The 24,289-nt window shown below is 42.6% G+C and overlaps 1 long non-coding RNA gene and 1 pseudogene across 1 annotated transcript in view; both read left to right on the top strand.

Annotated features, from left to right (window-relative positions):
* The first annotated feature begins 1,561 nt into the window (after positions 1 to 1,561).
* LOC124613968 overlaps positions 1,562 to 24,289 on the top strand; it is a 653,661-nt gene continuing 630,933 nt past the window's right edge. Inside the window, exon 1 of the long non-coding RNA XR_006979667.1 lies at positions 1,562 to 1,771. This is a non-coding gene — a long non-coding RNA (uncharacterized LOC124613968). The remainder of the gene's footprint in view (positions 1,772 to 24,289) is intronic.
* On the top strand, positions 13,948 to 14,065 carry LOC124614665 (annotated as a pseudogene).

Raw genomic sequence — 24,289 nt, 5'->3', positions numbered from 1 at the left:
GATTAACAGCTGTCAGTGACAAGTTCATCTGGGCCAGTCATGACGCGTCGGAACGCGGCACTGCGCGGGACCTTGCGGCGTAGTACGACAACCCGGAAGTAAATAAATACGGTATGCAATCAATAGAGGGTAAGGACGCAAACAAGGGAAGCGCATGCGCCATGACACGGTTTCTAGGGCGTTGACCTGGTGCAGATTGCACTCTCGGCTGCAATAGGATGCGCGCGCTTCTGTTTGGTTCGCGCTGGTCCGAAGTCCGAGAGTCATGAACTCTCGAACGGCTCAGTAAATGGTCGCGCCTCTTACAAGGCTCGTCGCATCGGTGACAAGTGCTTTAAAATTTAGAGAAGTTAGAGCTTTGTAAAAGCTACACGTTTCAATACTGCTTCAAATTAAAAGCCACAAAACATTTGTCGCCGACTGTTCCAGTGATATGACGATTGCAAACACGTTTCCACAAATAGCAACAACATTTGACGTCTTGTGACAATTTCATTATATGACGTAAACAGTTAATTTGTCCATAAAACATCTTACAATGAAACTGGATGAATCAGTACATAGCGAATAACATTAATGAATGCTACTTAGCGTATATAAAAATCTAATGTCAATGAAACTGCAGGTTCATCCATTCTACAAGGAGGGCATCAAAAAATTGTCAGTGATAGTTTAAAAAACACATTTAATGAAAAGCATTTCATACTGCCGACAGTTCGAAATTAAATGGCTGTCTTCCTCGTAAGAATGACGCGAGAATGGATGATACAATGGTTTCGAAGTAGGTACAAGTTTTCTTTCTAATTTGCTTCATTAAATTTACCTGGCATCAGCATGAACAACATTAAGCAGTAGAGTGATATCTATTATTGATACAGTTCAAAGATTTAGTGTCTACGATTTGCTTGTCTGTCAGTGTTTACCTGACTAGTTCGACGTCCCTAAAGGATTTTCTTCTTGATGGAAACTACTGAGCTCAATGAATGAATGCATGAATGCTAATGCAGGAACATTGTTAAATTGTCGTATTTGCGCTGTGATCCGTATGTACTGCGCTAGCAGCTTTTGGAACAGCAAATCAACAACTTTGTTCTGCAGTATGAAGAGAGCACATATGCTGCCTTACGCTAATAAGTAGCGATAATTTTTAAAAACGAAAATCACACATTTTTTAAGTCCAGCGAACTGTGCAGGTACATGATCAAGTGCACTAATCAATGATATAAATAATAATAGTTAACGCTATAATGCACATTTGCTCGGTAAACTATCGGAATGCCATTATCAATTTTATTTTATTTTTCGCCAAATGACTCCAGTATATATTAAACTGCTGAACTACATGCACCTAATGATTGACAGGAAACAACAGTAAAATGAGTTCGAGACGCTTGAGGAAGCAACTGTCTTAATTAACGGAGAGATGGTAATGTTACTCACCTTCCGTAACATCCCAAGTGTGGCGCGCTTACCGACGGAGGAAATGCAGCGGGCTTCGGGCGAACTGTCCGCGTAGTTGAGCGCGCTGCAGCCAGATGTCGGTAAGCTCCTACCACGAAAATGGCGGAGATCTATATTTAGTGGACTGAATGAAGACTGAGAAAATGCAGTTTGAAATGCAAGTGTTGTTTGTGTATGTGATGCTGATAAACCTTTGAAGACTTGTGACGTGTAATTTGCACACGTCACGGCCTCATGTGCCTCAACAGAAGACTGCAATACAAGACTGAAGGCGAAAACCCACTCGAGTACAACACTCAAGACTGAGAAGGTGAGACTGTTTTCATGACAGCAAGAGGCGTGGCGGCTTCCGAATCGTTTTGACTTCTTCTAATCTTTATAAATAAACTTATTTACATAAATGCGGTATAGTTTAAGTTCGGTGAAAGTTATGTTTGGAGCAGAACTTGTTGTTTTAGTTATTAAAAGCTTGGCCAATGACCTTATTTCAACCGTGACGGTTTGTTTGTGTTACGCATACGCTGTGATCTACTTCGTCGTCGCTTCAACGCGTATTATTTATTTTGGCAAGGTGGTCTTTTCGTTCTTCATATTGTTTGTTAGCAATGAAAGCTGTGTGATTGTTTTTGATGATATACGCGGATGTAGTAGCACGTGATGTAAACATACCTGTCGTATTTACTTCTTATTGCGTTTCTCACGAGTTGTGTATCTAGAAAACTGACAGTTTGTTTTGTTAATATAAGACATAAAACATTCTTGAAAACGTTACAAATATTACAATTTCCAATATTTGCCTTATCTAAAATTTTGTTCACGTAAACAACCGTATGTCGGTTTTGAAAATCGGTGATACGATACGACAGAGAAATCACAATAACAACACAAAATGTATGTGTGTATTATTTACTTTAACAAACGCATGCCCATTTCACATAAATGTTATCAATTAAAATTTTACCTGATTAAGATGTTTATTACTGTAGTATAGGAGTTCGTTTTTATTCGATAATGTAGGCCTACACAGAACGCAATCGCATGTTCTCTTGTTATGTTTGTTTACGTGCTTCCAAATTAATTTCAGTTTCAGTGTATAATGTAAATCTATGTAGTTGGGAAGTGTCAAATTTGCCGATTTCCTCAGTGGGGCAACGTTAATTAATTTTTGTTTCGGTTATAGTCATATTTCTGCCCCGAGCCTGCGTTTGCACTAACATAACCCAAATGAAGTGATATTCGGCAGTTAACAAAACTTCGGTTTGGGTTAGTCAATCAGTCTGATTGTGTCAGGAATGCATGATTATTTTATGCTTACTCTGTAGAAGGTGGTAGTGGTACTAAGTTGAAATAAATAAGTTCACCCATAACTGCTGTATCGTCGGCGTTTTTTCACGGCACACGAGGCTCGGGAATCTTGTAGTCGTGACCTACTTTAAGAGTCCCGCGTTAATACGCTGAAACACTTAAGTCAGTTCCTGTGGAGGGTGTTCATATAGCAAGGCAGCACACCATCCCACAATTGCGGTCTTTATTTCAAGTTCTTTTCATCTGACGACCGGGAACAGAGCAAGAATCAACTTTACTGTTTCCCAATGTTTTGGAATATTTGAAAGCGTGTTTGTCTCCTTCAAAACGGCGCTTGGCTAAACAGAATAAAAGGTCTGTCAGTACAAGATTCAAAGCGAGGAAGATTGTCAGCTGTGATGTTATTGTTGGTCGTTTCATTGTACGAATTATTTGTATATTGATGCAAGTAATAACGACAGGGATTAACCTGTAGTAATTTTATTATTTCAGCCTACTTGATATTTTTACGAATGAGGTGGTTACGGCACTGGATTCATGAGGAACAGACTGTAAACCCCTATATTGGCCATCGAGACTATGGTTTGGCGGTTCTTTACTTAGAATTGCCGGGGCTATAGCACTGATAGTTCCTTTGGAGTAGCCATAGCGAGTTACTTGTCCTGTCCTTGACAGTATAAGATCTCTCTATAACGTCCTCGGGAATTAAAACTCTTGTGCTTTCTGCCTTCAGTGTTTTTGAATCCTATAGTTACTACATCAAAGAAGCAGAGCTACTCTGTTGTGGCGTAAATAGTTATAAAATGTTAAGTCAATGAGATTAACTTTTAGTTTGAGCCTTGTACTAGTAATGTGATTGCCCGAGTCAAAGATATTCGTGAAGATTTGCAATTGAACATACAAAGGGATCGAAACAGAACATCGATATTTTGAAATATTCCTCATTGTTTCGATTTTATTGCTGACGCATGTAATGGCAGATTTTCACTTTGAAACTGTTACGCGTTTGGGGATACTACGCTGCTTCGCTGCCCGAATATAACAATGTAAGGCAAATATGATTGTTTTAATTATTAGTATGCTGTAGAATAGGTCACATGAAATCGACTGTTTAAATTCTACGCGGTTAATTAACCACAAATCGTTTGTATACTTCACGGTTGGTGAAGGCGTAGTTTTCATTTCCATCAGCCAGATAGGCAATTGCGGTTATTATATCACCCGGCGTTTTAATTGTTGATGCTTTTGAGAAGGTTTCTCTCAATCACTCAGTACAGCGATCTTGGTATACTGTAAATCTGCACGAAATTGGAGAAGAATGTGGTTTTTTAAAATAAATATTAGACTGTAAATTAACTTTAGACATTGATAGTAAATGCTTTTCCCTGACATCAGCAATCCGATTGCAATCCTATCTTTGTCCAGTGAACAGTAATCTTATTTCGTTTACTTATTGACTACGTACGTACTGTTTAAAAAAATATTAAGTAAAAACAAAAGCATCCTTTGTTGAAATAAAATGTCTATGTTGTATCCATTACTTTGCAGTTAGAAAATTGTATCTATTTCTACCCAGTATTTTTCCCCGAAAATGACTTCTATGTCAGTGCATGTTTAGATCATCAGAGATTTCGTTTTAGTGAAATTTTTATTTGGAAATACGTTCAGAAATCACATTCGATGACATGTGTCTTGACATATTTTATATGCTGTCCTTCCTATGACGTGTCATCGTCGGAAAAACATACTTGTGGTCTTATAGACCTGTAATACAACTGATCTATAGGACCAGAAACATGTTTTTTGCGACCATGACATGTCACACACGGGCAGATATATTTAAACATTTCAAGGTGGACTTGAGAATGACCTTAAAGCGAAATAATTTTTGTGTAAAATAAATGAATAATGAACAGTCAAATAGCGGAAATTTCTTTCATCAGATTTTTTTCCTTGCGTTACGTGATATTAATAAAAATGCAATAATAATGGTAATAATAATACGATGAGTATCTGTTTCTGTTTACTAGGTTAATATTTCATTCTTTGCAAAAGAATTCTTCCTAGCAAGCGAACAAAGAATTCAGTATAACCTGATATTATTTTTGTATGATTCGATAAGGTGATAGCTGAATTTACTCTTCGTGAAACCAGATAGATTGATAGTGTTTTCTGTGGCCTACAATTTTTGTCAATACGAGGCGTACACAAGTTTATCACACGTAGTTGCGAAGTTTTCTGCCTTCTTTCTTTCATTGCCGTGTAGAGCAATTTCAAGTTTTACCTTGCTGCATCTACGTACTTTACAATGCACAAGAGGAAGAAAGAACTAAAAGCCGAGCGTAAAGCATATTGGCGACAATTATTAAGTACTCTGTATACAATTAGCCTGCGCTGTTCACTCTATTCTATACCCTACTGAATTTAAGAAACATATGAGGCATTTGTTTTTGTCATTGTCATAATTTCTCTCCGTAAAAGACTCGGTTGTAAAATCCATTTGCGCTTTCCTTTTCCATCAGTCACGTCATATTATTTTCTTCTCCCTGCTGCCTTCATTATTTGTGTTTTACTGTTTCCTTGTGTTCCTCGTTCCCTGCCCCTCCCATATGCTTTATTGCCGGAATCAACAATCTGAATGTACCTGCCTGTAAATTCTCTCTCGTATTCCATCCTTCACACAGAAATATAAATTTTGCTGTTTTTATGTTGTTGCTATTATTGTTTTTTCATTGTTTCTGCTATTCCTATACTTAATGTATGGCTCGATGGGAGGTGTCACCACAGGCAGGTTAGCGCGTTTGCAAAACGTCATGTTACACCATGAATCGGAGACTGAGGTAACTGTTGAGGCCCCCAAAAAAGCGCTGCGGCGTCCGATCCAACCTTCGCCTGGGACATGCAGTGAAGAGCCAAAGAAACTGGCACACCTGCCTTATATCGTGTAAGGCCACAGCGATCACGCAGAAGTGCCGCAACACGACGTGGCATGGACTCCACTAATGTCTGAGGTAGTGTGTAAAGAACTGACACCGTGAATCCTGCAGGGCTGTCCATAAATCCGTAAGAGAACGAGAGGGATGAAAATCTCTTCTGAACAGCACGTTGCAAGGCATCCCAGATGTGTTCAGTAATGTTCATGTTTGGAGAGTTTCATGGAAAGCGGAAGTGTTTAAATTCAGAAGAGTGTTCCTGGAGCCACTCTGTAGCATCTCTGGACGTGTGGAGTGTCGCATTGTCCTGCTGGAATTGCCAAAGTCCATCTAAATGCACAGTGGACATGAACGGATGCAGTTGATCAGACAGGATGCTTACGTACGTGTCACCTGTCAGAGTCGTATCTAGACGTATAAGGGGACCCATTTCACTCAAACTGCACACGCCCAATACAATTACAGAGCTTCAACCATCTTCAACAGTCCCCTGCTGACACGCAGAGTCCACGGATTCATGAGATTGTCTCCATACTGGTACACTTCCAACCACTCGATACAATTTGAAACGAGTCTCATCCGACCAGGCAATATCTTTCCAGTCATGAACAGTCCAATGTCGATGCTGACGGGCCCAGGCTTTTCGTCGTGCAGTCATCAACGACTCCGAAAGCCCATATCGATCGTATTTTGTTGAGTGGTTCGCACGCCGACACTTGTTGATGGTTCAGCATCGAAATCTGCAGCAATTTGCGGAAGGGTAGCACTTCTGCCACGTTGAACGTATCTCTTCAATCATTGTTGGTCCCGTTTTTGCAGGCTCTTTTTCCGGTCGTAGGGACGACGGAGATTTGATGTTTTACCGGATTCCTGATATTTACGGTACACTCGTGAAATGGTCGTACGGGAAAATCGCCACTTCGTCGCTGTTTCGGAGATGCTATGTCCCATCGGTCGTGCGCTGACTATGGCACCACGTTCAGACCCACTCAGATCTTGATAACATGCCTTTCTAGCAGCAGTAACCGATCTAACAACTGCGCCAGACACTTGTCTTATTTAGGCATTGCCGACCGGAGCGTCGTATACTGCCTGTTTACATATCTCCGTATTTGAATACGCATGGCTGTACCAGTTTCTTCGGTGCTTCAGTGTATATGTTGTTAATGGTCATCACTTATTGTGCAGCGTAAGTAACAAAATTCGTCTACTACTTTTGTGTCTCCTTTCCTAATCTATCAGCATCGCCTTTACACTTTTTTAATTTTTCTTGATTTTCATCTTATTACCTGTTTACGAGACACTATTCATTCCATTCAACTATTCTTGCAAGTTCTTCGCCGTTTCTGACAGAATTACATTGTCGTCGGCCAAATTTCCCTGTCCATTTTCTTCTTGGTTCCTTTCGCTGTTTGATGTACAGATTGTATAACATCGAGGTGCTGTTACACATCTGCATCTACATCTGTACTCTCAAACCACTGTGAAGTGCATGGCAGAGGGTGCGGCCCACTGTACCATTTATTAGGGCTTTTTCACATTCCATTCACGTCTGTTCGAGATATCGCATTATGTTTGAGCTCAGAATATATTGTAAGACTCTACAACAAATCGATGTCAAGCATACTGGACGGTAGTTTTGTGGATCACTTCTACTTGTTTCCTTGTAGACAGGTGTGTTTTGTGCTTTCTTCCAGCAACTTGGCACGGTGTTTTGCTCGAGGGATCTGCGAGAGATTGCAGTTAACAGAAGGGTTAACTCGGCCATAAATTGGGTATAGAATGTCATACCGATTTCATCGAGCCCTGGAGTTTAGTTCAATTTTAACGATTTCAGTTGTTTCCAAACGTCACTGACACTGATGTGTGTGTTTCACTCATCTTTTGAGTACTACTGGGTTTTTTGTTTATAAAGGAACATTTTAAAATGGAGTTAAGCAATGCTGCTTTTGCTTTACTACTCTCAATTTCAGTTCCTTCCTTGACCATGAGTGAATGCTAACTTTAATGCCACCAAAAGCCTTGACTCGACCAGAATTTCTTGGGATTTTGTGAAAGATCTTTTGATAGTCATTGAAGGCTTCACGCATTGCTCTCTTCACTACCACACGCATTTGATTCAGCTTTTCTCTGTCTATTGCCCTACGCTTTTTGTTATACCCATTATACAGCAGTCTGTGTTTCTTAAAAAGTTTCTTCACAGTGACTCCTAGCCATGGAGGATCTTTTCCACCTTACTGTTCTACTGGGTAAACATCTATCCAGTGCTTGGTCAACTGTTCTTTTAAAATTGAGCCATAGATCTTCTATATGCTCCTATCATGAGCTAAAAGTTTCAAGTTCCTCATTGAGATATGACACACTGTGGTACATATTTAAGCCCTAATAAAATATGTTACAGACCAGAACAAGATAAGCAACATGAACTACGCCCCTTTTAGCACCCCAAGCCGACGAGAAAATTAGTACTCCTTGTATTAAACAGAAATAGCACTGCTGCATAATAAGATCGCAGAAAGTAGTATGTTAACATTACTGAGATACTTAATGCCGGTTAGTATATGAATTCCTTCTGAAAGGACAGTGCCTAAGAAAAATTATTGGTTAAGGCGACCGCTTCCAGAGAATAAAAAATTCTGGTTCGAGTCCTTGTCTGACATAAATATTCATTTGTCAAGACATGTTCATTTTATTTACTGTATTTATTTAAGCAAATCGTTAGGAGGGAAAAGAAGGAACAAGAATGATTTTCATACATTAAATGATGATCGATTTATTCTGTTGGAACAAAATCTCAGTGTATGGGGTATTTCATTGAGTACTTGTCTTTCTGGTACTTCTTTCTGTTTGTTTATTTGTTATTCTTGATACATGAGAATGTACCTAACAACTTCCCACCAAAACGCATTTGGCATCTTAATTTCAATGGTAGTGTTTTTATGACTGGCCTGCCAATGTGGCCGAGCGGTTCTAGGCGCTACAGTCTGGAACTGCGCGACTGCTACGGTCGCAGGTTCGAATCTTGCCTCGGGCATGGATGTGTGTGACGTCCTTAGGTTAGCTAGGTTTAAGTAGTTCTAAGTTCTAGGGGACTGATGACCTCAGAAGTTAAGTCCCATAGTGCTCAGAGCCATTTGAACCATTTTTTTTTTATGACTGCATTTTTCTATTTTGCTCGTGTCTCAGTCATATCCTACTACCAGTCCTAAGGAGTTTCGGACAGGCGACAAAGATATTTCCTACTTCAATTGTGTTGGTTGACCAAGTAATCAATCGGTACTGTAGTACAGCATAAGAAGTTTATATACGTGAAAATTGACATTTTTGGATTTGCATTTCTATAACTGTACCATTTTATGTGGATCAGATTTGACTATGTATACACCATCACATCAAATAATCACCTGCAGTAGTGATTGATCAGCCATAAAAGAATTTACAAAAGTGTTCCTTGACGTACTAGACAAGGTTGTGTGTTCAACAGGTGTATTTTTTTATCTTTGAAAGACCTACTAAAAAAGCTAGAATCATTAGGAACGAAACAAACTGTTGATAACTGGTTCCAATCAAACCAGAAGAACAGAGTATGAAGAGTAGAGGTCAAATCAAATGGCTCTGAGCAGTATTGGACCTAACATCTGAGGTCATCAGTCCCCTAGAACTTAGAACTACTTAAACCTAACTAACCTAAGGACATCACACACATCCGTGCCTGAGGCAGGATTCGAACCTGCGACCGTAGCGGTCGCGCGGTTCCAGACTGAAGCGCCTAGAACCGCTCGGTCAAAACGGCCGGCTAAGGGTAGAGGTATAGCAGCTTCAAATAAAGCAGTTCTTTTTGAAACATTTAACAGGTCCCAAGTATAAGGAGCGGTCAAAAAGTTCCCGTTTTAGTGCGTTGCTGCAGCGTATACACTATGTAGCGCGATTCCGATACGGGTATATAAGCACCGACATGTACGCCACGGGTTAGTTGGCATTCGTGTCTTACCTACGGTCGTGCGGTAAATGGGGAAATGTGAACTATAATGACGTTAATACCAAATACTTCCAAATAAGACCAACGTGACGCTGTTGTTTTCTTGACTGCCGAAGGACAAACATCGTTAGACACTCATTGGCGAATGAAGAATGTTTATGGGGCAGCATGTCTGTCCAAAACTAGCGTTGTGGAATGGCGCCCCCTAAGTTCCATGCTGGTCGCGATTTGACGTAAGAGGTCCGTCGATCTGGGAAGCCGGCCTGATCCTTTACGGATGACATCTCAAGTGGAAGATACTGGAGCACTCCCGTCATACAGACCTGATCTCTTCTCATACGATTTTCGTGTCTTCGATCCCTTAAAAATTGCATTGAAGGGTCGACGATTCCTGTCGGTCGAGGATGAGTAGCAGGCAGTTACGAACTACTACTCGCAGAAGAACACGATATTTTACCAGACAATTTTCGTCAATCTTGTGCGTCAGTGGAAATATTGATTGCCTTAGTGCTCATGACGATTTTGCCTGATTGGCATACCGATTTTGGGCAGCATGTTAGGACCAGATAGTGTTAGACGTGGAGAAAAAATTCTTTTTGCTGATGACAGCAACATTGTAGTTACAGAACTGATAGTAAAGAAAGCAAATGAGACCCTAATTGGTGGGCTGTTTATAACTGATCACCATCATGACCATTACTTTGTCACACACTCAGAAGATCTGTGGAATCTAATACTAGGCGCGAAAGCAGCAGCAGCCCTACCTAGGATGTAAGGGGTGCACCGTACCAGGCCGCGGCTTCAAGAGGGCCCCGAAGACTGAGCGCACCATCCACCGCTAAGCTAATTACGTGTTCTGTTGCTGTACGTGCGATAATGAATGAACATTCTACAAAATATGTTTTTGTATAAATTCAAAAATAAAATTATTTTGAAACACTGAAGTAAAGCTGTCATCTACGTGAAGGTTGGTCTGAACACTACAGCACTTTGCTAGGACAGGTCCCATTAGAGGTGGTATGCTGTTGTCTGCTTTCCACCTTTGAATTAACTAACCCATCCAGTTAAAGCGAGACCTAAATTTTAACGTTGACCTCTAATCAGGGTGCAACCCACCTTTTTTCAAGTTAAGAAACATCGCCTACTTAGGCAGCGTTAGGTAATAAATCTAACTTCCTCATCAAGGCAGCCAATGTAGTGGGCGCACCCGGGAGACATGTAGTGGTGTAGGAGCATCTCTGAACTGGAGTGCTAATTTTCATATAATTTGTAACTTAATTTATTACTTACATACTCTCTAGTTACTTTAATGTGATCGGGCCGGTCAGAGTGGCCGATCGGTTCTAGGCGCCACAGTCTGGAACCGCGCGACCGCTACGGTCGCAGGTTCGAATCCTGCCTCGGGCATGGATGTGTGTAATGTCCTTAGGTTAGTTAGGTTTAATTAGTTCTAAGTTTTAGGGGACTGATGACCTTAGAAGTTAAGTCCCATAGTGCTCAGAGCCATATTTTTAATGTGATCACATTTCAAAAGCCTGAATAATCACATTTTACAGCACGAGACAAGCAGGAAAAGTCAGTGAAGCTCTGGGAGGTACCGGCAGGGATTACCGATTCCAGTGCGGTGCCCAGCTGCGCTAGGTTTCTTAGTTGAGGGTTCAGTTTGGTTGCCAGTGGAGTGCGGTAAACACATCCTAGTGCTCTTCGAACCATGCACATACCACGCTGTGATTTGTGTGACACGTTGCATTATCCTGCTGGTAGATGCCATCGTGCCAAGGAAAAAGAAACTGCATGTGAGGTTGGACATGGCCCCCAAGGGTAGATGCATATTTGGGTTGATCCGGTGTGCCTTCTGAAATGATTAGGTAACCCAGGAAATGCCACAAAGCATTTCCCAGACCATACGCTTCATCTTTGTAGCAGGATGTTCGTTTTCAGACGCTTCATGCCGTACATCTCATGGCCATCTGTCCGGTGGAGCCTAAAAACGTGATTCACCGGAAAAGGCGCCTATCGCCATTCAGTGGACGTCCAGTTGCTGTAACGTCTACAAATTCCAGCCTTCGTCGCAGATGAACAGTAGTCAGCGTGGGTGCGTAAACCAGGTACCTGCTGCAAAGGCCCATACGCAGCAACGTTCGCCGAACGCTCATTGAGGAGACATTGTTGGAGCCTCTTAGTTCATCTGGGCGGATAGTTGCTCAACAGTTGCACGGCTATTCGCTCGTACACTTCTCCGAAGTCGTAGATGCACACGTGTCATATATAGCCTGTTGTTCACCACAGTTGTCTCGGCGCCTATTTTGGATAGAGCCTTTTTACCATTTACAGTGGCAGCTGAACAGCTTAAAAACTTTGCCGTTCGGAAATGCCTCCATCCTTGGTCCGAAAGCTAATGATCATGCCCTTTTGGACGGCAGAAAAATGTCTCTAATTCCGCATTATAACAACGTCAGCACTGATTCACGAATCATGCTTTATATACCCTCCACTGCTAGTGCTTCCACCTGCCGTCTGTGCGAGGTTTCTGCACGTTGACCTCTAACAGGCAGTCGTCACATTATTGTGATTGGACCGCGTAACGTAATTCGAAGGAGTAATATCTGAGAATGTACGTTCGGAGCACTGCATTGTATGGTAGTGAATCATGAATAATGGCAACAGCGTTTTATATGTGGTGCTATAGAAGAACGTTGAAAATTAGGGGACTAGTAAGATAAGGAATGAGGAGGTTCTGTGCAGAATTGCCGAAGAAAATAATGCATAGAAAACACTAGAAAGAAGGGAGAAGATGATAGGTCATGTGTTAAGATATTGGGGAATAACTTCCATTGTAGTAGAGGGACCTGTAGCGGGTATAAACTGTAAGGGAAGACAGAGATTGAAACACATCCAACGAATAATTGAGGGCTTAGGGTGCAAGTGCTACTCTGAGATGAAGAAATTAGCGCAGGAGAGTAACTCGTGGCTGGCTGCATCAAACCAATCAGATGACTGAAGACTGAAAAAGCCAACGTAGCTGGTTCCTCGAAACGCTGTGGTTCAATCTCGACCTAAACAAAACGCATATAGTGGTTTGTACATTTGGGAAAACCAGCAAGCTAGGAATCAAATTTAAAATTTCATAGCATTACAATGACATCTACGTACAATGTAATTCGTTCGATTCGGTGATTCCGAAGACAGATAGCATAGTGGCATATTACCAGAGCGCTTTCTCTGTTTACCCATCAATAGGGAATGCTCATAGCCAGAGGGCTCATGTGATGCAAACGTGTGAAGCAAACAGGTAACTATGCCAGAAGACGCACCCATGCTTCCTAAAGCCAACTGAGTGAATTTGAAAGGGGTCACATTGTGTGGCCTTCCGAGTGGCGGGATAGTGCTTTCGAAGAATTGCTACACAAGTTGGACGTGCTGTGTCAGTTGTGCAACGATGCTGGTTGGTATCACTGGTCTCGTGAACATTCTCACACCCGTAGACAAGATTATGGACGTCTATTGTAAGGACAGCAGTGGCAGATCGTACAGCTACCAGAGCATAGGTAAGAGGGTTTCTGAGCCCAGACGTGTCAACATCAACTGTTTCGAACCGGTTATTGGCAGTAGAATTACGAGCACGCACATTCCGGCCCATCTTTCACTCAGGCCACTGCATCGACGTTCACGTTCGACTGTTGCCGTCAGAGGATCACTTGAAAGATGTAATGGCGCGCCGTGGTCTTCAGCGATGAAAGCAGATTCTACCTGTACGCAGCTGATAGTCGTAGACATGTTGAGCGCTGTCTCTTGGAATGCATTCGTCCAAGACACATACTAGTCCCACCTCAGGCTTTATGGTCTGGGGTGCGATAGGGTACAACTCTCGTTCACCTTTAATTTTCTGGAGGGGGCGCTAACCAGCGCTTGGTACCAACAGAATGTGTTCGACCCATTCTTTTGCCGTTCTTGCAACAGGAAGGTCATGTGCTGTTCCAACAGGATAATGCTCGCCCACCCACTGCCCGTGAAACTCAACGTGCTCTGCTAGACGTGCAGCAACTTCTCTGGCCAGCACGATGGGATACGATGGGACGAGAAGTGACTCGTGCGACTTGACAACCAACAATTTTTACAGAAGTACGTACCTCAGAACGGCTTGTGGTGTTGATCTGTGAATGTAATCATTTCATGTACTCCATATGCGCTGTTGCAATAATAAATCTTGAGTGAATTGGAAAAGTCTGAAAGGCTGTACTATTTATTATTATTATTATTATTATTATTGCCAACGGCCTTGTCGTAATGATCACACCGGTTCCCGTCAGATCACCAAAGTTAAGGGCTGTCGGGCTGGGCTAGCACTTGGATGGGTGACCATCAGGTGTTCCGAGCGCTGTTGGCCCGCGGGGTGCACTCAGCCCTTGTGAGGCAAACTGAGGAGCTACTTGATTGAGAAGTAGCGGCTCCCGTCTCCGAAACTGACATACGGCCGGGAGAGCGGTGTGCTGACCACATGCTCCTCCATATCCGCATCCAGTGATGCCTGTGGGCTAAGGATGACACGGCGGCCGGTCGGTACCGTTGGGCCTTCATGGCCTGTTCGGGAAGAGTTTAGTTTAGTTTTACTATTATTATTATTATTATTATTGTTATTATAAACGAGATTTCAAAATGAACCAAGAAGAGTGTAGAGCTCCTAAAACAGTATTTTTCGCTCTATCTTGCGCTGTTTACTTTCAGAATAGTGCAGCGCGTTCTGTGTGAACACAGTTTACTGTTGTATAACTTACTGTTTAAGTCATTATTCTAAATAACATACCAATTGAACAAGCCAGTAGATAGTAACAATTTATTATTACTAAACCTTTTCGCACAGCAAAAGCGGTGTAAGGATTGAGGATGCCTACCTGAGGATACGCAGTTTTACCCAATTGTAGATGGTTGAAAAATCTTGCGGAATTTACATTCGACCAGGGATATTCTAAAGGCGCCAAGTATGGGTGATTCGCTGATAAATCTGAAATACACTTTATGATAAAAAGTGCAATGCACACAGAAGAGGAGGAGGAAAGTAAATTTACGTGTTGAGAGGGTATTTGATGTGTTTTCAGTGATTACGATATCGAGTCAAATTTAAGAACCCGACAGTATGGGCCCACGTGGTACCCACTGTGGCCTGGATACATACTGTAATTCCGTTGGGAAAAGTGCCACATAGCCGTTGTATCCTCTCCTGGAGCAAGCTGGCCCACAACTCTTGTATCTGATCCTTGATGTCCTGAGTGACAGCGCTGGAATGGAGAATACGTCCGAACTGTTCAGATATATCTCTGAGGATCGTGCTGGCAGTAGGAGTACCTCAGCATCATGCAGACAGATCATAGAGACACTTACCGTGTGTGGATGAGCATTGTCCTTTTTAAAATGGTACCGCGATACTGTTGCATGAGAGGTAACACAAGAGAACGCAGGATGTCCGTGTCGTACCGCTGTACCATCAGAGTTCCCCCAGTCACTACTGGCCGTGGTCTGAAGTAATATCCGATGGCTCACCACACCACGACTCCAGGAGTAACACTGCTGTGGCTCTCTGGAGCAATTTGAGAGTTGGACCTCTCCCAGGCCGCCATTCTCGCCGACGATGATCATCCGGGTTAGTGCAGGACCGTGATTCATCGTTTAACATAATGCGACTCGAGTTACCAGCAGTCCATACTTCCTGGTCACGCTGCCACTCCATAAGCAGCCGTTTGTGGTGTTGCGTTAACGGCAGTCAACGTATGGAACAGCAATCACCTAGTCCGGCTGTTACTGGTCTCCCACCAATGGTGAGGAATGACAAAGTTGCAGCTTGTCCATTACTTCTCTAGATGCAGGTGTGAATGGGTTTCGAAGTGCATAATGCACAATTCAACGATCCTCCGATGATTTGGTCCGACGTGGTCGTTGACGAGTATGTCTTCCCTCACAGTCGAACATTTGGCCCCTGTTACATCCGAATGCTCCACAAATATAGATGTTGCACGATTCGACCAGCCGTCCAAATGCAGGCCCCTGTCAAACACTGTCAGGTCCTGATAACATACACTGTCCTGCCTGGTAACAATACTAAACGCGAGCAACACTAACGCAATCTGGTGGCAGTTATACCTGTCACAGAGAACTGCAACTACAGTCATTCCATCGCGTGACAAACGAGCCGGAAAATTGTCACCTTCTGTCGCTCCAGTACTTTTTTAAATTTTATTTATTTATTTATTTATTTTTTTTGTGCGTATGATTCGTATCTCTTCCTGTACGCTTTCTAAGTGGTGCGCCAGTAATAATTTAGCTGTTTGAGAGTTTCTTAATCAATCATGTTTGTCACTGCCCTGTTAGTGAACTAGGGCGTAACGCTTACATGTAGAAGTTAAACAAATTAGACATTGCGTATGACTCTTGACGGTTGTGTAAGCTACGTTTGTGACGAAAGGGCATTCCGTGGTCCCGCTTCCGCAAAGTACGGCAGCCTGTCGTTTTCACTAATAGACTCATTATGTGTCAGTGCACCGAAGTAGCGCTCCCAGCTGGCTACGAATATCGGAAGTGTAACTCAAAGAAGAAACAGATGTCTTACCGTCTACGTGATGCGTAGAGTAGTAGGAATATCTGTGGAGTGAGCGTTCAAATGTACTGAGCATTATGTTTGTCGCCAACATACATTGCCTACAGAATCATGTAACTATGGCGCAATGTTTGCCCGTAACCGGCCTGTAGATTTTTGAATGTCCTTACATCGCTGGTACAGACAGATCTCGTTCAGAAGTACTGTGGATTTTGTACACGCCTTCCGTGAGTATTATAATAATTTGAATTTGATTTGTAAAACGAACTTGACTTAAAAATTGTACGCTGGTGTGCAAAACTTTAGGACGAAAGCAAGGTTCGCACGATGTGTCGAGTAATACAGCTCGATGCAACTTGGACCATAAATAGAAATAACTGCTACAGTACAGAACGTAACTGAAACGAATACACAGTGAGACGAACAGCAATGATACTTTTATTCAAAAGATAACAATTACACAGAAGTCACCGCGATATATGCTGGTCCCAGGGACATTAGAAACTGCGGGACATGGTTCTTAATGCGTACTCTGCAACATGTTCCCATGCTGGCCACAAGGTTGGTTAGGTGTTTTCCTGGTAGGGCGTTCCGTTCCTCTACCAGCGCGTTTAGCAACCGTTGGATTTCGTCGGCGCTTGTGGACGTTCTACAATTACGTCTCCTCACTGAGTCCCACACATTCTACAAAGGGTTGAAGTTGGGAGACTGGGCAGGCCAATCCATTCGCTGAATGTCCTCTGGTGCAAGGAACTCCTCCACGTGCGCTTTTCGATACGGTCGCGCAATGTCGTCCATAAAAATGAATTTAGGAACGAAAGAATATCTTTTAAAGACTCACATTGGGAAGGAGTACGTTGACCGATGAGTGAACGGTGTTCGAGGATTTGAAATTTAGTACGCTCGTGCGACAATATGCCTCCCCGCACCATAACACCTGGACAACGAAAACGATCATGTTCGACAATATTCCTGGGTCCATTACGTGTTCCCACCTCTCACCATATGAGAGTACGCCCAGACCCACTACTCAGATTGAATTTGTTCTCATCCGAGAAGAGCACGCGACCCTACTCCTCGCTAGTCCACTCGCTATGGTCTTGGCACCATAGCAAGCTGTGCCGATATGCGGTTGTCAGCGGAACACAAAATGCGGGTCATCGGGCGAAGAAACCACACTCATGCAGTAGCAGTGTCGCTGTGCACCATGAGATTGCTTGCTTTCAGTCCTGATAAACGTGGTTGCAATTGCACTCGCTATTTGACATGGGTAGCTTCTTCCGTATTGCACAGCGTAGTGGTCTGCCGCTGTAGTCGACCATGGCCGACCACCTCCTCTCGTTGGGGCAGCAGAGCCTGTGGATGGGAACGCTTCTCGTACACGTGAAACACCGATTTGAACAATACACTCGTCGCACTCCGTCCTTCTTCGTTTCTGGATGATTCTTCCCCGTGTTAAATCATCCAGATGTTGTCTCCAGGCCGGCCGAAGTGGCCGTGCGGTTCTAGGCGCTGCAGTCTGGAATCGCGAGACCGCTACGGTCGCAGGTTCGAATCCTGCCTCAGGCATGGATGTGTGTGATGTCCTTAGGTTAGTTAGGTTTCACTAGTTCTAAGTTCTAGGGGACTAATGACCTCAGAAGTTGAGTCCCATAGTGCTCAGAGCCATTTTTTTTTTTGTTGCCTCCAGGACTTCTCGTAAGGAAGAGCACCATCACAGTGCACAGTAATTGCTTGCTGATTGACACACACTGTCTTTTTCCGTTCCTTCAACTGCATCGTGTTGTGGGCCGGCCCCGTTTGGCGTTGCAGCCACGCTGACCTAACTCCATGTGATGTCCAACTTTATGTGCACAAATCTCGTCCAGAGCAACGTATATACGCGCCAGGCATTTCTTTTGTTCGTGACAATTGCCGCAGCTCAGATGGCAGTTCTTTTTCCTATAGAAAAAGAAGGGATAGCCGCAGATATTCTTCAGGTTTTATATTGCACTTGATGATGGTATTGGCGAGTCTCTTCTAATAAATTATACTGCGGCGGCTTTGCGAGATAGCTTTGTTGTACGCCAAAGAGAAAGCGTCACGTGCAGTAAATTAGCGACTTGTCACGCTTTGAAATAGTTTTAGATACGAAATTCTCCCCTTTTTTACGTTTTGGTGCATTATGTTTAATCCTCGATCTTCCGTAATGAGACTCACATATTTATCCGACATACTCATTCTCCACGTCACGGGTCGTAGCAGTACAGTTTCTGATCGTGAATACTTTAATATAAGCACAGTGGCGTGGATATCTATATAATCCGAAGATAACGACTCGAACCATCATTTATAAATCTTATCTGCGGGCGGAAACTGCGTGTAATGTGAATACACTGAATGCACAGCCTGGTAGCACACGCCCACGCTACCAAATTTATCTAGTACTTCTAAGCACACGGCGAATCCAAGCAACGCCTACAAAATTTCGAGATCCGCGGTATCCGGGAGCTCGTTAAAGAGTAGTTGCATTTTGCTTTATTTCTTAGTCATTTATATTTCTATCTCAGTTGCTCTGAAAATACCTGCCAACAATACAAATGTCGAAGATATGCGCTGTATCTTTTTGGGAAACAAACTTGTCACTCACCCACGGTACTTGTTATTAGCAAATTATTGCCCACTTTACTCCTCGTCCTCCGGCTTGCTGCTCGGTTGTGTCTCCGGTTCGATTTGATTCACTGGCAGCGCTTGTTATACCTTAACAATGAAACACAAGATTGTGAACAAATTTGCTGTTGAACAATTGGCCGATATGCACCTCTTATTTGGATTTACGGAATGCAATGTTTGGGCATGGATATGTGTCATTGCAGTACTTACGAAAAAATCAATAGGCGTCTACCAGAAATCGCATCCCTCCATGTTACGACGATTACGTATGACAGGCTTTTTCACTGCTGTCAGGGTATTTTTACAGAACACAAGGTAATTTGGGCAACAAAATGAATTAATTAAAATTGCGGTATTACTCTCTTGCGAGCCATCGGAAACACTTGTAGAAAAATACAAAATACCTGTCAACAATCCCCGAAATCACGCTGTTTATTGCAGTGCAGCTTCATAAATTTGCCTTATGATATTAACTGTTCATTACACTGTGTCTCGGTATTTTTAAATGCGAAAAGTTCTCTTTCTAATATGATAATTAGGCATTTGTGGTACTTATTTGTGACACTTTTCCTCATTTGACGTAACTCGACTTGCGTCCGTAGCAGCAACAACTATTTACTATTGCCGTTAGTAATAAATAAATGTGTAAAAACAGGACAAAAAAGCGGAATAGAAAAATTAGTCTCACTGTTAAAGCAAAACGTAAGCAAACAGCGTTATACTGAAGCCACGGGACGATTCCATTTTGGTGTTGGCAATATGTGCAGCATGCAGTCCTCTCTCGCCATAGATGATCCTGCACTGTTGTATGATTATTGCCTTGTAGAGCAGAACACGAAGTTTCGTTTATTTACATGATTTTGAAGTTGGCCGAGTTTTCGTAGTGTAACTGGCCACAAATAGCATTATTGTCAAAGGGCATACAGGGTGACAATTATTGAACTATATGCAAAAAACGTAAATTAGTTATAAACTATGGCGTGCACACCCTTGTTTCAACGGGTAAGCGCCACTACAGATATTCGGATTTAGGTTATGATGTGGCGCAGACGGATAGCGAAATTCTGCATGACCATCTGAAAAGTAGGAGATCGATGATGTCAATGACCTGCATCGCTATTTTCAGCTTAGCAATGGTTTTGTGGTTATTGCTGTACACCTTGTCCTTAATATAGCCCCACAAAAAGGAGTTGCATGTATTCAGATCCGGAGAATATGACGGCCAATTGAGGCCCATCCCAGTGGCCTCTGGGTACCCCAGAGCCAGAGTGCAGTCCCCAAAAGTGCTCCCCTAGGACATCACTCTCCTGCTTCAAGGGATCGGGCTTCGTCTTGCATGAACCACCTCTTGACGAAATCAGGGTCATCTTGCATAATGAGGATGAGATCATCTTCCAAAACCTTCACGCACTGTGGCTGCGACGGCTCACCTGAAGATGACTGGTAGGTGCCCAGTTGAAATATCGTGCGAAGTATTGAACGACGACCGGCTGCAAGCCCGAAATTTCTTTGAACAGTCAATTCGCCGGGAAAATTTTAAAATTCACAGTTTAACTGCTGTTGAATTTAGACTGACTTCAAAATTATGGTAAGTGCAGTCTAGTGTTTTTAAACCAATCAGCCTCAGATGTAACAACGTAACACTTCAATAATTGCACGTATTAAAATCCATAAATAATGAACCTGAACCATTGATTACATTTGATTGTGTTTTATTCGTAATTCGTACGAAACGAAACTTTCACAAATAACACTTTTCAACAACAAACGTAAATGTAACAGAAATTCTGAGAGAGAGCTAGCAGACCAGAAGATATCGCTAAGGTCTAAAACATATAATTATACTACTAAAAACAAAACATTTAGCAATGTAACATTTACTCGTTATTCTGAAGCGTTTAGCTTCCTTGAAAAAGCTAAGTTATTTTATAATATTAATAAACGTGTAAGTTTCAAACAAAAATTGACAAAATAACCCATCTAATTAACTCAAATTAAATAAAACTAAATATTTCAATTACTATGCTAAGAAAGAGTGGCTTTAATACCATCCGGTAGTCACTGTGCCATCAAGGAATATCGCACCGATTATTCTGTGACTGGACATTGTACATCACACAGTCGCCCGTTGAGGGTGAAGAGGCTTTTCGATCGCTAAATGCGGCTTCGCAGTCCCCCAAATGCGCACAGTTTTGATTATTGATGAACCTGTCCAAATGAAAGTGGCTTGTCACTAAACCAAACAATACAGCGCGTACTAATACCGAAAGATGAGAGAATTAAGCATGGATCAGTGATGTTTTGCATGCTTCGTGTTTGACTGGTATTACTTAAGATCTGCCTGTGTTTTGTTGACGGATCCCCAGCAGGCTGCCGGTGGCCGTGCTCGGAATATTATCCGAACCGACAGCGCGCAAGCGACTGGGCGGCGGTGGCAGGCGTGTGAATGGCGCGAGGCGGGAGTGGCTCGTATTGGTTTACTCCGCGGTGTGAGCAGCTGGGGATTGGGAGGTTGTGGACGTGTGGCAGCGCGACACTAGCGCCGACGTGCTTCAGCACCTCTGCGGGTTCAGCGCATCCTGGACATGTTTCGCGTTGATTCCGATTTCTTTTAGAGGCGAAGCATACGCACAACGAGTCGCCGGCTTTGCACATTTTTCGCACGATTGTGGACAAACATACATGTAACAAGTGCTGCTATACCATTAAGGGCTTCTCTAACATTTTCGAAAAATAATGGTTTTTCAGAGTTCATTGGCTACCACACGAGAGCACCAGTCGGCCATGAGCGGCGTTAGCAGCGTAGAATGTGCCCGTCCTGCGTTAGAGTCTAGTTATGTCTTTTATCTTCCACCAAACATTTGTATCGCTACAACGAATGATCTTTTCTGAGGAACAGCAACAACAATAACAAGAGCATCAGCAGAAAGAAGAAGATGAGTGGTACGCCCGTGTCTTGAAATAATAAGAATCAAGACACAGCAGTGTCTTGCTTGAGATGTTTACTTTCATAAAGGACCGCCGTTCTGACTACGGACGGGCCAGTCGTGCCCTAGCGACCCCTGTGTCGCCCTTAGCCAGTGGCGTGAGGTCAGCACACGACAGTCGCAGGCGCCGTCTGTTTAGCAGACCTGGTGCCAGTACTTCACGCCCAAGTAGCTCCTCAGTTGGCATCACGAGTGCAGTCCTTCAACCGAGGAAAAATCCCTGTACCGGAAATCGAACCAGGCTCATTTGCACTGACTACTTAGTTACGGAGGCGGACAATATTTTTATAGCCGAATCAAAAATATCCCGAAACGATCACAAAATGCTTCTGTACAGTTGCAGCGCTTGAGAGCAACATCATCGGCTCTCATTGGTACTGCATCAGTTGACGGCTCGGGTATTCGTAGCTATTTTGAATTATGCGTGGTCTGCGTCAAAAGTAATATCAGAAAGGCAATTCTTCTTAAATGTTAATGTAAAGTGTTTTCTGCTATCACCATAAAAATCAAATGTGCGGATCAGAAAGCGGCATTCGTAAAACGTACGTGGTGCAAGGATGTAGCGTAATGTTATTGTTTCTAGCGGACTGCTGTTTCCTTTTATATGGATGACGAAGAACCCTGATCTGTTTTGTATATGAAATACATAACGTAATTGACACAAGAACAATTTCATCTTAACAGGAATGAATATACGTGTGACGCAGTTCACTATGACGTAGAAAGGGGCGTAATTCAAAAAATTATTTTTCACAGTATTGAAAAAACATGTCCCTAAAATTTAGGTGCATTTCAGTAATTTATGTTGTTACAGCTGTCACCTTGGAATAGCGCAATGACCGAAATCGCCATCCTCAATAAATAAGTAAATAAATGAATAAATATAGTTACAAACAGACCAGGAAGAAAATGTTGTCATTTATAAAATGTTATTGTATTGTTCCCGAGAGTCACCTCTCACAAAAACCATCTAGAGTTTCAACAGTCAGAGGCTTAGAAGGCCGCAGATCACACGCGGACTGGTACTCTGCACAAAAGCGTAGATCAGTAGTTCCCAGACTTTACTTGGCTATTACCCCTGAGTGCAAAACGAAATTTTTAAATGATGCATGAGATTTAGTTATTTGTGTGTGTGTGTGTGTGTGTGTGTGTGTGTGTGTGTGTGTGTGAATGAAAACTATCGAAAACTATCCTCAGCTGAGGATAGACACTTCCTACAAAACAAACTTCCCCTGCATTACTCCTCTACATTGAGGCACTTGCTTCACCTGCACATTGCAACCCCATTTAAAATCAACCATGTTAAAATGTGTGCACTATACTTACTGTTCGTAATTCACCTGATTGCTGCATTCCCTACTTCTGAACCGGCAGAAATTGGAAGACTTAAGACTGTTAATGCTTTGTGTCTGACTTCAGCCACCAATAATTATTTATTTATTTATTTATCTACATTTTATGGCCTTCATTGGACCACTCTAGCCAACTTTATACAAATAATTTTCCAGTTTTCTGTCAGCCCAGTACTTCTTCATTGTCTCGGATCTTATCCTTCTTTCTTCACCAATAATAATAATAATAAGAAGAAGAATAGTAGTAGTAGTAGTGGTGGTGGTGGTGGTGGTGGTGGTGGTGGTGTGTACAGCACTACAGTAGCCGTTGTGTGTCATGCTGTCAGTTAATTCATTTATCTGTTTCGAAGCGAGTACTGAAGCAATATCTGGACGGCTGCTGCAGGTACTATCTACAACTTAGAGAAGAAATTTTCTTGAGATATTTAGCATTTTTTACGCACATCTCTCACTTTTATCATCAGCCATGTACGGGACAAAGTTCAACATATGGGTACAGCGGACGGCTATGTGAGGAACGTGTAACTTCCACCGCATTACTGCTGCTAATTGAGAAAAAGCAATTATTTATAACTTATATAATCAGATCTTTTCAAAGTAATATAGTTTCGTGACTGAAACAGAACCGAATCGTATAGTTTCCGCCCCCATGTTGGGAACCACTCACGTAAATGGATAATGGACTATAGCATCCCGTGCCCCCCTCCCCTCCCCCCCGACGCCATTGTGGCCTGTGAGGCTTCTCGCGCGCGACTGACAGAAGCCACTGCAGGCTTTTCAGGAGGTTGAAGGCTGTTGTCTGTTGTCTCAGCTTAAGTTTTTGGAGGTTTGTTTCCTTGCTATGCCGACTTGATTGTACTTCGAGATGTTATCCCTGTTATGTAATACATAGAGAACTGAGCAAATGTACAAAAAATAAGAGGAAGAGATAATGCGGATGTAGTCGGCGTAACGGGGAATGGTTCAAATGGCTCTGAGCACTATGGGACTTAACATCTGTGGTCATCAGTCCCCTAGAACGTAGAACTACT

The sequence above is a fragment of the Schistocerca americana genome, chromosome 4 (assembly GCF_021461395.2).
Source record: "Schistocerca americana isolate TAMUIC-IGC-003095 chromosome 4, iqSchAmer2.1, whole genome shotgun sequence".
Taxonomy (NCBI): Eukaryota; Metazoa; Arthropoda; class Insecta; order Orthoptera; family Acrididae; genus Schistocerca; species Schistocerca americana.
Note: the sequence above shows the minus strand (reverse complement) of the source record. Positions and strands in the feature narration are given on the sequence as shown.